At 41.6% G+C, this 10,479-nt stretch overlaps 1 protein-coding gene across 3 annotated transcripts in view; it reads right to left on the bottom strand.

Moving 5' to 3' along the window:
- Positions 1–10,473, bottom strand: part of Larp1b (La ribonucleoprotein domain family member 1B) — a 34,586-nt gene extending 24,113 nt beyond the window's left edge. For all 3 annotated transcript variants that reach the window (XM_023719451.1, XM_023719453.1, XM_023719452.1), the window contains exon 1: positions 10,311–10,473. The gene's annotated coding sequence lies outside the window, so the exon portion shown is untranslated. The remainder of the gene's footprint in view (positions 1–10,310) is intronic.
- Positions 10,474–10,479: the final 6 nt, after the last annotated feature.

Raw genomic sequence — 10,479 nt, 5'->3', positions numbered from 1 at the left:
GAAGCCCTATAGACCCTGGGCTTAAATACATAAAAAAGCAGGGGGATACTAATTTTTCTTTCTTTTTTTTTTTTTTTAATGCAGAAGCAGTTTGATTTGTCTTGCTTTTGCAGTACTAGTGATTTACCTAAAGGCTTTGGCACTGAATTACAACCCCATTCATTCATGCTTTTGAAAGTCTTGCTAAATTGCTCAAGCTGGGCTTGAACTTGTAAGTCTCCTATTGGCCTTCCAGGTAGCTGGAATTATAGGTATGCACTGCCATGCCTGGCTGAAAGCAGTTTTAAGCTAGATATAGAACACTTAACTAAAGGAAGAAAGTGATGATATAATCAGTAATGGGCAAATAGGCAATCTTGAATCTTCTATTTTTAAAGTACTATAAGTATACAAATACTCCTATTGTCTTTCTACATTAGGTATCCATATATGTGTGTACATAAATGTATACATCTGCACACAGATAAAACATTACATAAAACTACATTCAGGAACCAGATATAGTGATGCCCACTTGTAATCTCAGCACTCTGGGAGGCTGAGGCAGGAGGATCCCAGTCTGAATTAGCCTGGACTACTTAGCAATACCCTGTCTTAAAGATTTTTTTTAAATTATTTGTTATGTTTTGAGACACAGACTCATTATGGAGTTCAGCCTTGCCTTGAACTCAGGGCAATCCTCCTGTCTCAGCCCCCCAAAGTGCTGAGATTACAGGCATATATCACCATGCCAAGCAATCACAGTTTTTTCTAAAGGACTAGGAATGTAGTTTAGTAGGAAGGCCAAATGCAATCCCCAGTACTAAATAAAAGACATACACACAAATGCTAGATGAAATAAGGAAAAAATTAAAAATATAATTAGGACAAAATTGGAACCTAGGGATACATTCAGTTCAGTGGTACAGCCCTAGATTTGACCCTATGCACCTCACCAAAAAGTGAAAACAGACAAAAACCCTAAAGGAAGGAGAAGAAAAAGTAACATTAGCTAGACAGATTTAAATATGCTCTGTAACTTTACTGTATTTTACATGGCTGGGCCTGGAAGTGCAAGCATGCAATTCCAGCATTTGGGAGGCTAAACCAGAAGGATCATTGGAGTTGAAGGCCAGCCTGGGATACAGAGTGAGTTTAAGGTCAAACCGCACTCCACTGCCAGAACCTGTTGTTATGCTGTGTGTCTAGCTGTCCCCCCAAAGCCTCAGGCAGACACTGGGGCAGGCTTCTAGAGTCTGTGATTAATTCCTGATCCAATGCTGGGATTATGGGTGTGAGTACTACACCCGCCCTGGGGTGGATAGCCTGAGTGCAACATAAGGGTGGGAGTCAGGCTTGCTTGCTGCCTCAGTTGCGGCTCCTCCCTTTCCTCTATGCTGTTTTCCACCACCTGAACTGCTGCCCTCTACCATGTGCCACTCTGCCTTGGAGCTAGCCAGGTATGGACTGAAACCTCCACAAACTGTGAGCACCTTTCCTTCCTCAATTCTGGGTGTTGGGTATTTTGTCCCAGCAAACAAAAAGTAACCAAGACACCTGACTCAAAAAAGCAAACCAACTATGTGGGATCTAATTTACAAAAGATTTTTCCCTATACATGAAAAATAAGCAAAGGGCTGGGGCGATGGCTCAGTGGAATAAGTGCTTCCTTGGCAAGCACATGGGCCTGAGTTCAATCCCTGGTTCTGCAAAAAAAAAAAAAAGAAAAATGAAAAGAAAAATATGCAAGTAATACTGCTGATTTAATAAGTCAAGCACATTCTATGCTAGGTCATTATAAAATACAGGGCTGGAGATATAGCTCAGCACCTGTCTGGCAAGTGCAAAGTCCTGAGTTCAATTCCTGATACAATAAATAAATAAATAAATAAACAAAATAAAATACAGTTTAATACTATTTCATGTAATAGTAACAAGGGATAGGCTATCCAAGAAGATTTTCTTTTTATTATAAGTTAAACAATCATAAGCGAAGGTCAAAAATTAAGTTCTTAGGGGTTTTTTTGTATGAGGACTAGAACTCAGGACCTTGTGCTAGACAGGCAGGTACTGTGCCACCAAGCTATCTCCCTCCCCCCAGAAATTAAATATTAAAAAATTATTATTCTGAATACACACACAAATTGCTTTAGCTTTCATTTTAAATGATCTAATTAACTGGAGGGGAGAATGTATAAACATGACAGGCTAATAATGTTTTTATTGATTTAAACCAGGCAAGGTGGCACAGGCTTGTAATCTCAGCACTTGGGAGGCTAAGGCAGGAGCAACACTAAAAACTCGAGTTTGGCCTAAACTACAAAGTGAGACCCTGTCCCAAAAATTCAAACATAAAAATGTTTTGATTAAAAAATTATATTCTATATAGCACATGCCTATAATCCCAGTACGTTAAAGGTAAGGGCAGGAGGACTGTTGTGAGTTTGAGCCAGCCTGAGCTGTATAGTGATATCCTGTCTCAACCACCTCCCAAAAAAGAAAAAACTGGCCAGGCATGGTGGAACACGCCTGTGACAGGAAGATCGTTGCTGACTTTGAGACCAGCCTGGGCTACAAAGGGAGCTCAAGGCGAGCCTGAACTGCATAGCAAGACCCTGTCTCAAAAAGACACCCCCCCATAAAAAAAAAAAAAAGAATAAACTTGTTACATGCCTGCAGTGCCAGCACTCAAGAGGCTAAATCAGGAGGATAACAAATTTGAGCCCTGACTGAGCTAATAACAAAACCCTAATTCAAAACCCAAAATAGGGCTGGGGAGATAGCTCAGCAGATTAAGGGCCTGCTTAGGGAAATGCAGGGACTAGAGTTCAATTCCCAGCACCACACATCGTGCTGGCCCAAGCCTGAGCACACTGAGCTGGCCACCGGAGTCTGGGTGTGGTGGTTTACTCCTATAATCTCAGCACTGGAGAGGCTAAAATCAGGAGGATCACTACTAGTCTGAGCTGTGTAGTGAAACCATGTACAAAATACATTTTAAAAAGATAACCTTGGGCTGGAGAGATGGCTCAGTGGTCTAAAGCACCTACTTAGAACAAGCTTAGCAAAAGCATCAGGGACCGCGGTTCAATCCCCCAGCACCACATGCCAGCCAGCCCGCCCCCTGGTGGGCTGAGCTGGCCTCTCTCTCTCTCTCTCTCTCTCTCTCTCTCTCTCTCTCTCTCAAATAAATAAATAAATAAATAAAAATTAAAAAAAAAACATTAAAAAAAGAAAAAAGATAACCTTACATTGAGCTAAAGACATTATATCAGAGATGTGTACACACTCATGTTTATAATATAACAATTTCTAGTACAACAGTTAAATCTTAGAAATAGCCTATAGATAAACAGAGGAATAGAAAATGTAGTTATACATAGTGGAGTATGACTTCCATAAAAAGGGATGAATTTGAGTCAACTGTAGAACAATGCATCTTAAGCCCATAATGTTAATACACACACAAGTTTGAATACTACATGGTTTCTGTTACATAAAAAAAGTGACGACTTAATATAACTGTCTCACATTTTTGTATGTTCTTTGGCCTACTAGTATGGTTTTCAATCAGTATGTATGACAAATTAACTTTAGAAGGTCTTTTAAATAAATGAACTCGATTCTGAAAATAAAAGGGGGACCAGGGAGAGAACTCAGCAGCATAAACACCTGCCTAACAAGCACAAGAGTCTGATTCTGGCACTCACACACAAAAAATTGAAATATCTTGTCCACATATTCCAATTCCCTACAGTGAACAGAATCATTCTTTATTGCAAACATGTACTAATAAGTCAAAAAAATTAGATGCAATCAAATTAAAGTTGAATAAACACATTAAAAATTCAGGAAAAAATAAAATAAAATTCAGAGAAATAACAAAATCTTACATTCATGTTCAAGCAGATTCAACTAAGTGCTACCATGCCCAGTCTCCATGGCCATCCCAGTTCCCCCCCCAGGGGCGGGACTGGAATGGTACACCAGGGGTCAACCCTGGTTGCTCTGCATAAGCAGGTGCTGTAGTTCAGAGAGCTATCTGGCCGGCCCAAGTGGGATACTGTTTATACAAGTTTGAGGAACATTCCAATGCTTGTAAAATGTTATTCTTAAACCACAGAACTCTATAAAAAGATAATTCTGAATTTGAAAAAAATTGCTTTCAGAAGCTTCAATTCTTTTGTGGGTGTGTGTGTGTATCTTAGAGAAGGTCTACAGGGTCTTACTTCTAGATCAGACTTGTAGTGACCCACCTGTTTATAGCCTCCCAAGAACTGGGGTTACAGGCACATGCCGGTTGGCACAGCAGGCCAGAAGATGGAACCCTGGCCCCTCAACCTGCTTGCAAGCGCTTTAATCTGCTGAGCTATTTTGGCAGCCCTTGAATTCTAATCTTGAACTCTGCCTAAGGCACTCTAGCAAGACAAAAAAAAAAAAAAAATCATTGATCTAATCTTGAACTCACAGTGCATCTGCTTCCACTTCTGGCCTAGCAAAGTTTTAATTAAGGAAATGTACATTTTATTATGTTTAAGTTAAAAAACATGCCATTTTGCTCCAGTAAATGCATGTTTACAAAAATCATACAATTTCTTTTTAAATACTTCTCTTGCTATAGTAATGGGAATATCTATAGTTAATTAACTGAAAGTAATATGAACAAATACCCTATAACAATTCTTTCAACATCTAACCCTGAAGCTGGGTATGATGGTACACAATGCAATCCCAGCACTTGGGAGGCTGAGGCAACAGGATCATCTGGAGTTCAAGGTCAACCTAGGCTATATAGCAAGACCTTGTTTCAGAAAAACCAAAAATCAGTAACCAAAAAACCTAAACATCCCAGAGATATATAATAGGTACTTATAAAAATGTCCAGTTTTCCAGCAAGCATAGTGGAGGATGTATGTAATCCCAGGACTCAAGAGGCTAAGGCAAGAAGATCATTTAGTTTGAGGTCAGCCTAGTCTACATAGTAAGCTCAAGGCCAGCATGAGCTACATAGCAAAACCTGGTCTCAAAAAAAAGTTCAGTTTTGTCTAAATAAGAAAATGAGGGCCAAAGAGATAGCTCAGCCGCATAAGTGTCCGCCTGGCAAGTGCAAGGTCCTGAGTTTGATCCCTGGTACTAGGAAGGGGAAAAAAAAAGTTAAGGCATGGGCTAGAGATTTAGCTCAGTGGCCCAGTGCTTGCTTGGCAAGTGTGAGGTCCTGAGTTGGATTCCCAGACAAGAAAGCAAGCAAGCAAGCAGGCAGGCAGGCAGGCAGGCAGGCAGGCAGGCAGGCAATAATAAGGGTACACACTTGTAATCCTTGTATTTAGAAAGCTCAGGAAGGATAAAGTTCAAGGTCAGCCTGGACTACAACTAAAATAATATATATATAATGTGAGGTGGACCTGGCTGTGATGACATCTGTGGTCTCCTCATCACCAGAGCTGATGCGGCTCATCTCCTGGGCCACAGGTGTCTGTCCTCCCTCACCCTTCCAGGCATGTCCCTCGAAAACCCTTGGACTTGGTTGAGCAGCTCCTCCCTGCTAAAACATTCTTTTTTTTTTTTTTTTTTTTTTTTTTTTCCTGGAACCGGGGATTGAACTCAGGCCCTTGCACTTGCCACGGAAGTGCTTATTCTACTGAGCTATCTCCCTGGCCCCTAAATTCTTTTTTTTTTTTTTTTTTTTTGGCAGAACCGGGAATTGAACTCAGGCACTTGAACTTGCCAGGGAAGCACTTATTCCACTGAGCCATTTCCCCGGCCCCTGCTAGAACTTTCAAAGCCTCAATTTTTTTTTTTTTTAAGTTAATAGAAACAACTACAATGCAGACTGATAAGTGAAAGGCACAATTAACTTTCTCAATTATATTTATAGACTACACCTCAGTAATTTTAAATTTAATTTAAAGTTACTTATTTATTTATTGTCTTTCTGAGACAGAGTCTGTGTTCAGGCTGCCTTGAGATCACTTTGTAGTCCAGGCTAGTCTTGAACTCATAACGACACTGTCTCAGCCTCCCACTGCTGGGATTACAGGTGAGAGCCACTATGCCTACCTCGGCACTTCAGTCATTTTTAAAGTTTAGATAATGGATTAGTCAATGCTGTAAAATAAAGAATTGGAATAGTATTTTGTTCTAAACACATGAACAGAACACTGCTTGGAAGTAACTGCATAGAAAGGTCTGTAAGATATTTAGTAAACTGTAACATGATTTTTCTTTCCAAGGGGACATCAAAAGTTCTGTTTTTACAAGGAGAATATTTCACATATAGAATTTACGTGAAATGTCGTTTCATCAGGATAGTGACAGTAAGCTATCAACAGTATCTGGGATGCAGACCCAAAGAAGAGTCGATGAAAAGCAGCGCAGGGTCAGAGCAGAACAAGAATGAAAAGGTGAGCGGGGCAGCGGCGCAGCAAGCCTGCTGTCCCGGAACTCGTAAGGAACTGAGGAAGAAGATCAAAATGCCGAGTTCTTCGGGACAGCTTAGTTGCTCTTCATTTCAAAATTTAAAAAAAGAACGTATAGGCTAGGATGAAAACGGGTGACGGCACAAGCTTGTAATCCCCGCGCGAGGGAAGCTGAGGCAAGAGCACTGGCTTGAGTTTAGTCAGCCTGGCTCACAGAGTGAGCTCAAGGTCAGCCCGGACTCCACAGTGAGTCCATGTCTCTAAATACAAAGACACACAGGCTTGAATGTAGCTCAGGGGTAAAGACCTCCCTGAGGCCGCCATTCTCAGTACCACACACAGCCTGGGTAGTCTGGTGAGACCCTATCTCAAATGTTCGGAAAAAAAAAAAAAGAGGCAGGTGAGGAGGCAGAGAGAAAGGGCCAGGGATGTAAAGTGCCTGCCTGGGCAAGTACAAGGTCATGAGTTCCATTCCTGGCACCAAAAAAAAAAAAGAAAAAAAAAAAAAGAAAAAGGAAAAAAGGAACGGAAGAGAAAACTGCCTCACTTATATCTCCAGGTTCTAAAGAAGAAGAAATTTATGACTCAGGTTCTAATGTTTCCTGTTTCTAACGTTGGCAATAAACTTTCTGAAAATATTGTGTATAGAATTCTTTTACTTCATTAATGACAGAATGACAGTAGACCCAGATTTGGACAACTAAGACTTGGTATAAACCTATAAATATAGCATAATTAATATTCTTTCTTAGGAGGACATGTTATGCATGCCTATTATCCCAGCTAAGTACTTTACTTGGTAGGCTGAAAAGGAGGGTTGAAAGTTGAGCCCAGCCTCAGAAGTTTAGCAAGACACCATCTCAAAAATAAATAAATAAATAAAATAATAATAATTATATATATATATATATATAAATCCTTCCCTTTTCTTTTCAAAAATATCCTGTTTCATTGAATTTTATACATATATATATATATATATGTACCCTACTAGTAGCTAATTTAAATACTCTTTAGTTTGTTCCCTCTAAATCCCGACCAAAAATATATGATTATTTTTGTTTTGCTTTTTGAGACAAGGTCTCCCCATTTAGCCCAGGGTGGCCTTGAGCTTAGTGACCCTCCTGAGTGATGGGATTACACGTATGCGCCACTGTACCTGACCTGCCAAAACTGGCTGTATAACTAACAAAGAGCTCATTTTTTGGTAGTTCACTTAATACAACATAATTATATGTAAATCCAGAAATAGAAAAGTTAAGTCAGTGGATAATAAAGTGCCTTCCTAGGCCTTGCTCTGCTAAACTGTATGGAAACTGTGTAAGGGTATTCTCTTCACTTAATGGTAAGAGTAAACCAATAGATCTTCCCAACAAGGAAGTAAGGCAATATTAAATGTACAGCAAATTAAAAAATTTTTTTTCCCACAAGTGCCAAATAGATGCAGAGTTAAGAAAGAGCCAGAAGGGGTGCTGCATGCCTGGAAACAGCATGTTGGAGGGTGAAGCTGAACAGACAAATTGCAAATTTGAACCCAGCCCAGGCAATTCAGGGACTTAAGACCCTCTCTCAAAACTTAAAAAGGGTGAGAAATGTAACTCAGTGCAAATGTCTGAGTTTCAATCACCAGTGCAGCGGGGACAGAAATAAAAAGAATGAAGAGGTACTGGGGACATAGCTTGTCTCAGTGGCAGAGCACTTGTCGAACATGTCTGGGGCTCTGGCTTGATCTCCAGCACCAAATAAATAGGTTTTAAAAAAGAAGTAACGAAGAACAAGATCATCCTGTAAAATAAGCCAGACTCCAAAGTCAAGCGGCACACATTTTTCCTCGTATGAGAAAATCAGGAGACAAATGAAAAAGACAGCATGAAAGTAGAAGGGAGACTAGAAGCAGGAGAAGGGCAAACAGGGAGGATTACGGGGAGAGTGATTAAAGTGTGTTATATGATACAAAAAATAGCCCACATGAAAATGTCTAATATGCTCTGATAAAAATGTTTTTAAAAGAAATCTAAATTGTTATATTCATATGCTTCTCAGTGTAGTTGGCATACTCTTTAGATCTTATCATTTATTTTTTATTTATGTTTTTGGCGGAAGCAGGGATTAAACTCAGGTCCTTGTGCTTGCCAGGGAAGCGTTTATTCCACTGAGCCATCTCCCCGGCCCGGATTTTATCATTTATAAGGCACCAAGAAAAAAATAATTGACATTCACCCGTAATCCCAGCAGAGACAGGAGGGATCACTTTGAGGTTGAAGTCATCCTGGACCACAAAGGGAGACTTTGCCTCAAATAAACCAAAGAACAGACCTGGGTGTGTTGGTACATGGCTGTAATCCCAGCACTTGGGAGGCTGGGGAAGACCAGCCAGAGACTACAAAGTGATTAAAGACAAGCCTCAAAAGGGATTAAAAGGCCAGGGAGATAGTTTAGCAGCATAAGTGTCTGCCTAGCAAGCACAAGGCCCTGAGTTCGATGTCCAGTACAGAAAGGAAAAAAAAAAAAGAAAAAGGGATTAAAAATAACAACAAAACATCCAAAAAAAACCCGATGAAAGTATTTCTATGCAAAAGTTATAGAACTCAGCTGATTACATTTATCTCCCTCTACTGGAGTTCATCAGAACAAACAGTGTAGGGTTATAACAATCACTTATAAAACATCCTTTATCTCACTCATCTTCATAAATATGCTTTAATTTTTCCTATTCCACCGCTGGCCTTTGTGAAGCAGTGAAACCTGCAAGTTATTAGCCATAACTTAGAAATTTAAAAGTTCAACTAATTTACAACTTAAATAGAAAGCAAAAGTAGATTTTAGCTTTGCCTGTTTTATTTAGCATTTCTTTTAATTTTTTAAAATTGTACTTGCTACAACCAAAATAAAGCACCAGGGGCCCAGTATACATAAACGCAGTACATACTCCCATCTCTAACTCCACGGGCTACCTGCATAGATCACTCCTACTTACCTAACACGCAATCCACTCATATGAACTATCCAACACAAACAAAGCACTTTAACACCAACTACATTTAGCAGCCCTCCTCCCTCCTCCGGTACTGGAGATTGAACCCAAGGACTCCCACGAGCAGGGTAATGTTAAGGACACCCACTGCCTCCTTTTAAAGGGTTTTGATGGAGGGGCCTGGGAAGGGAAGGGTTAGGATTAAGTAAAAGGACTTAAACTGTGTTGCATGCACCAGTGCCCCAGGAAGTTCTCCCTTGGTTGCCCAAATATGCTATCCTCTTGCCTCAGCCTCCCCAGTACCTGGGGTTACAGGCCTGTGCCACTGCCATCCCCGACCTCCGCTAGGATCTCACTTTATTTGTTTACTTATTTATTGAGATAGGTTCCCCCTATATAGTTCAGGCTGGCCTCGAACTCAACAAGCCTCCGGCCTCAGGCTTGCGACTTCTGGGATTACTGGGATTACAGGCATGCGCCGCCACACCCGGCTAGGATCTCTGATTAAACATTACTACTTGGCACTGTTTTGTAAACGAGATTTTCAGCTCAACAATCATTTCACAAAAGATCGCAATCTCGCTTCCACTTGGGATAAATCCCCTTACTCCGACTTGCTTCAACCTTTTTTTGAAAGGTCCACCACAACACTGCTCACAGGACGCGCTGCAATACCTAAAATCACTTTCCCAGTTCATGACACGTGGGGAACAAACACGCGCGGCCGGTGCCAGTCCGCCGCCCGCGCGACCAAGTTCCCCCCAGGCTCCCCTACCAGTCAAGGAAAACCTGAGGTCCCACCTCTTCCTGTCGCTCCCGTCCCAGATGTCCATTTATGTAAATAAGCAAAATGAATGGCACCTTGGCACCGAACACCTCGGCTGCCAGGGACGGGCCTCCCCTCCCCCGTGCCACGCCATGCCCCCCGCCGCAGCACCCACCTGCTTGCAGGGCGTCTGGCGGGGGCGGCGACGGCTCAGGCGCGGCGGAGAATGGGTGCTGCGATGGTTTCTTGGTCCAAGGGTTCTCCTTGGGCGGCGGCGGCTGCAGCTCCTCCCGGGCGTCCTCGGCCGGCGGACCCCGCGGTGGTGGCGGTGGCGGCGGTGGCGG

Source organism: Octodon degus, unplaced genomic scaffold (assembly GCF_000260255.1).
Source record: "Octodon degus isolate 3935 unplaced genomic scaffold, OctDeg1.0 scaffold00068, whole genome shotgun sequence".
In the NCBI taxonomy this organism is placed as follows: Eukaryota; Metazoa; Chordata; class Mammalia; order Rodentia; family Octodontidae; genus Octodon; species Octodon degus.
Note: the sequence above shows the minus strand (reverse complement) of the source record. Positions and strands in the feature narration are given on the sequence as shown.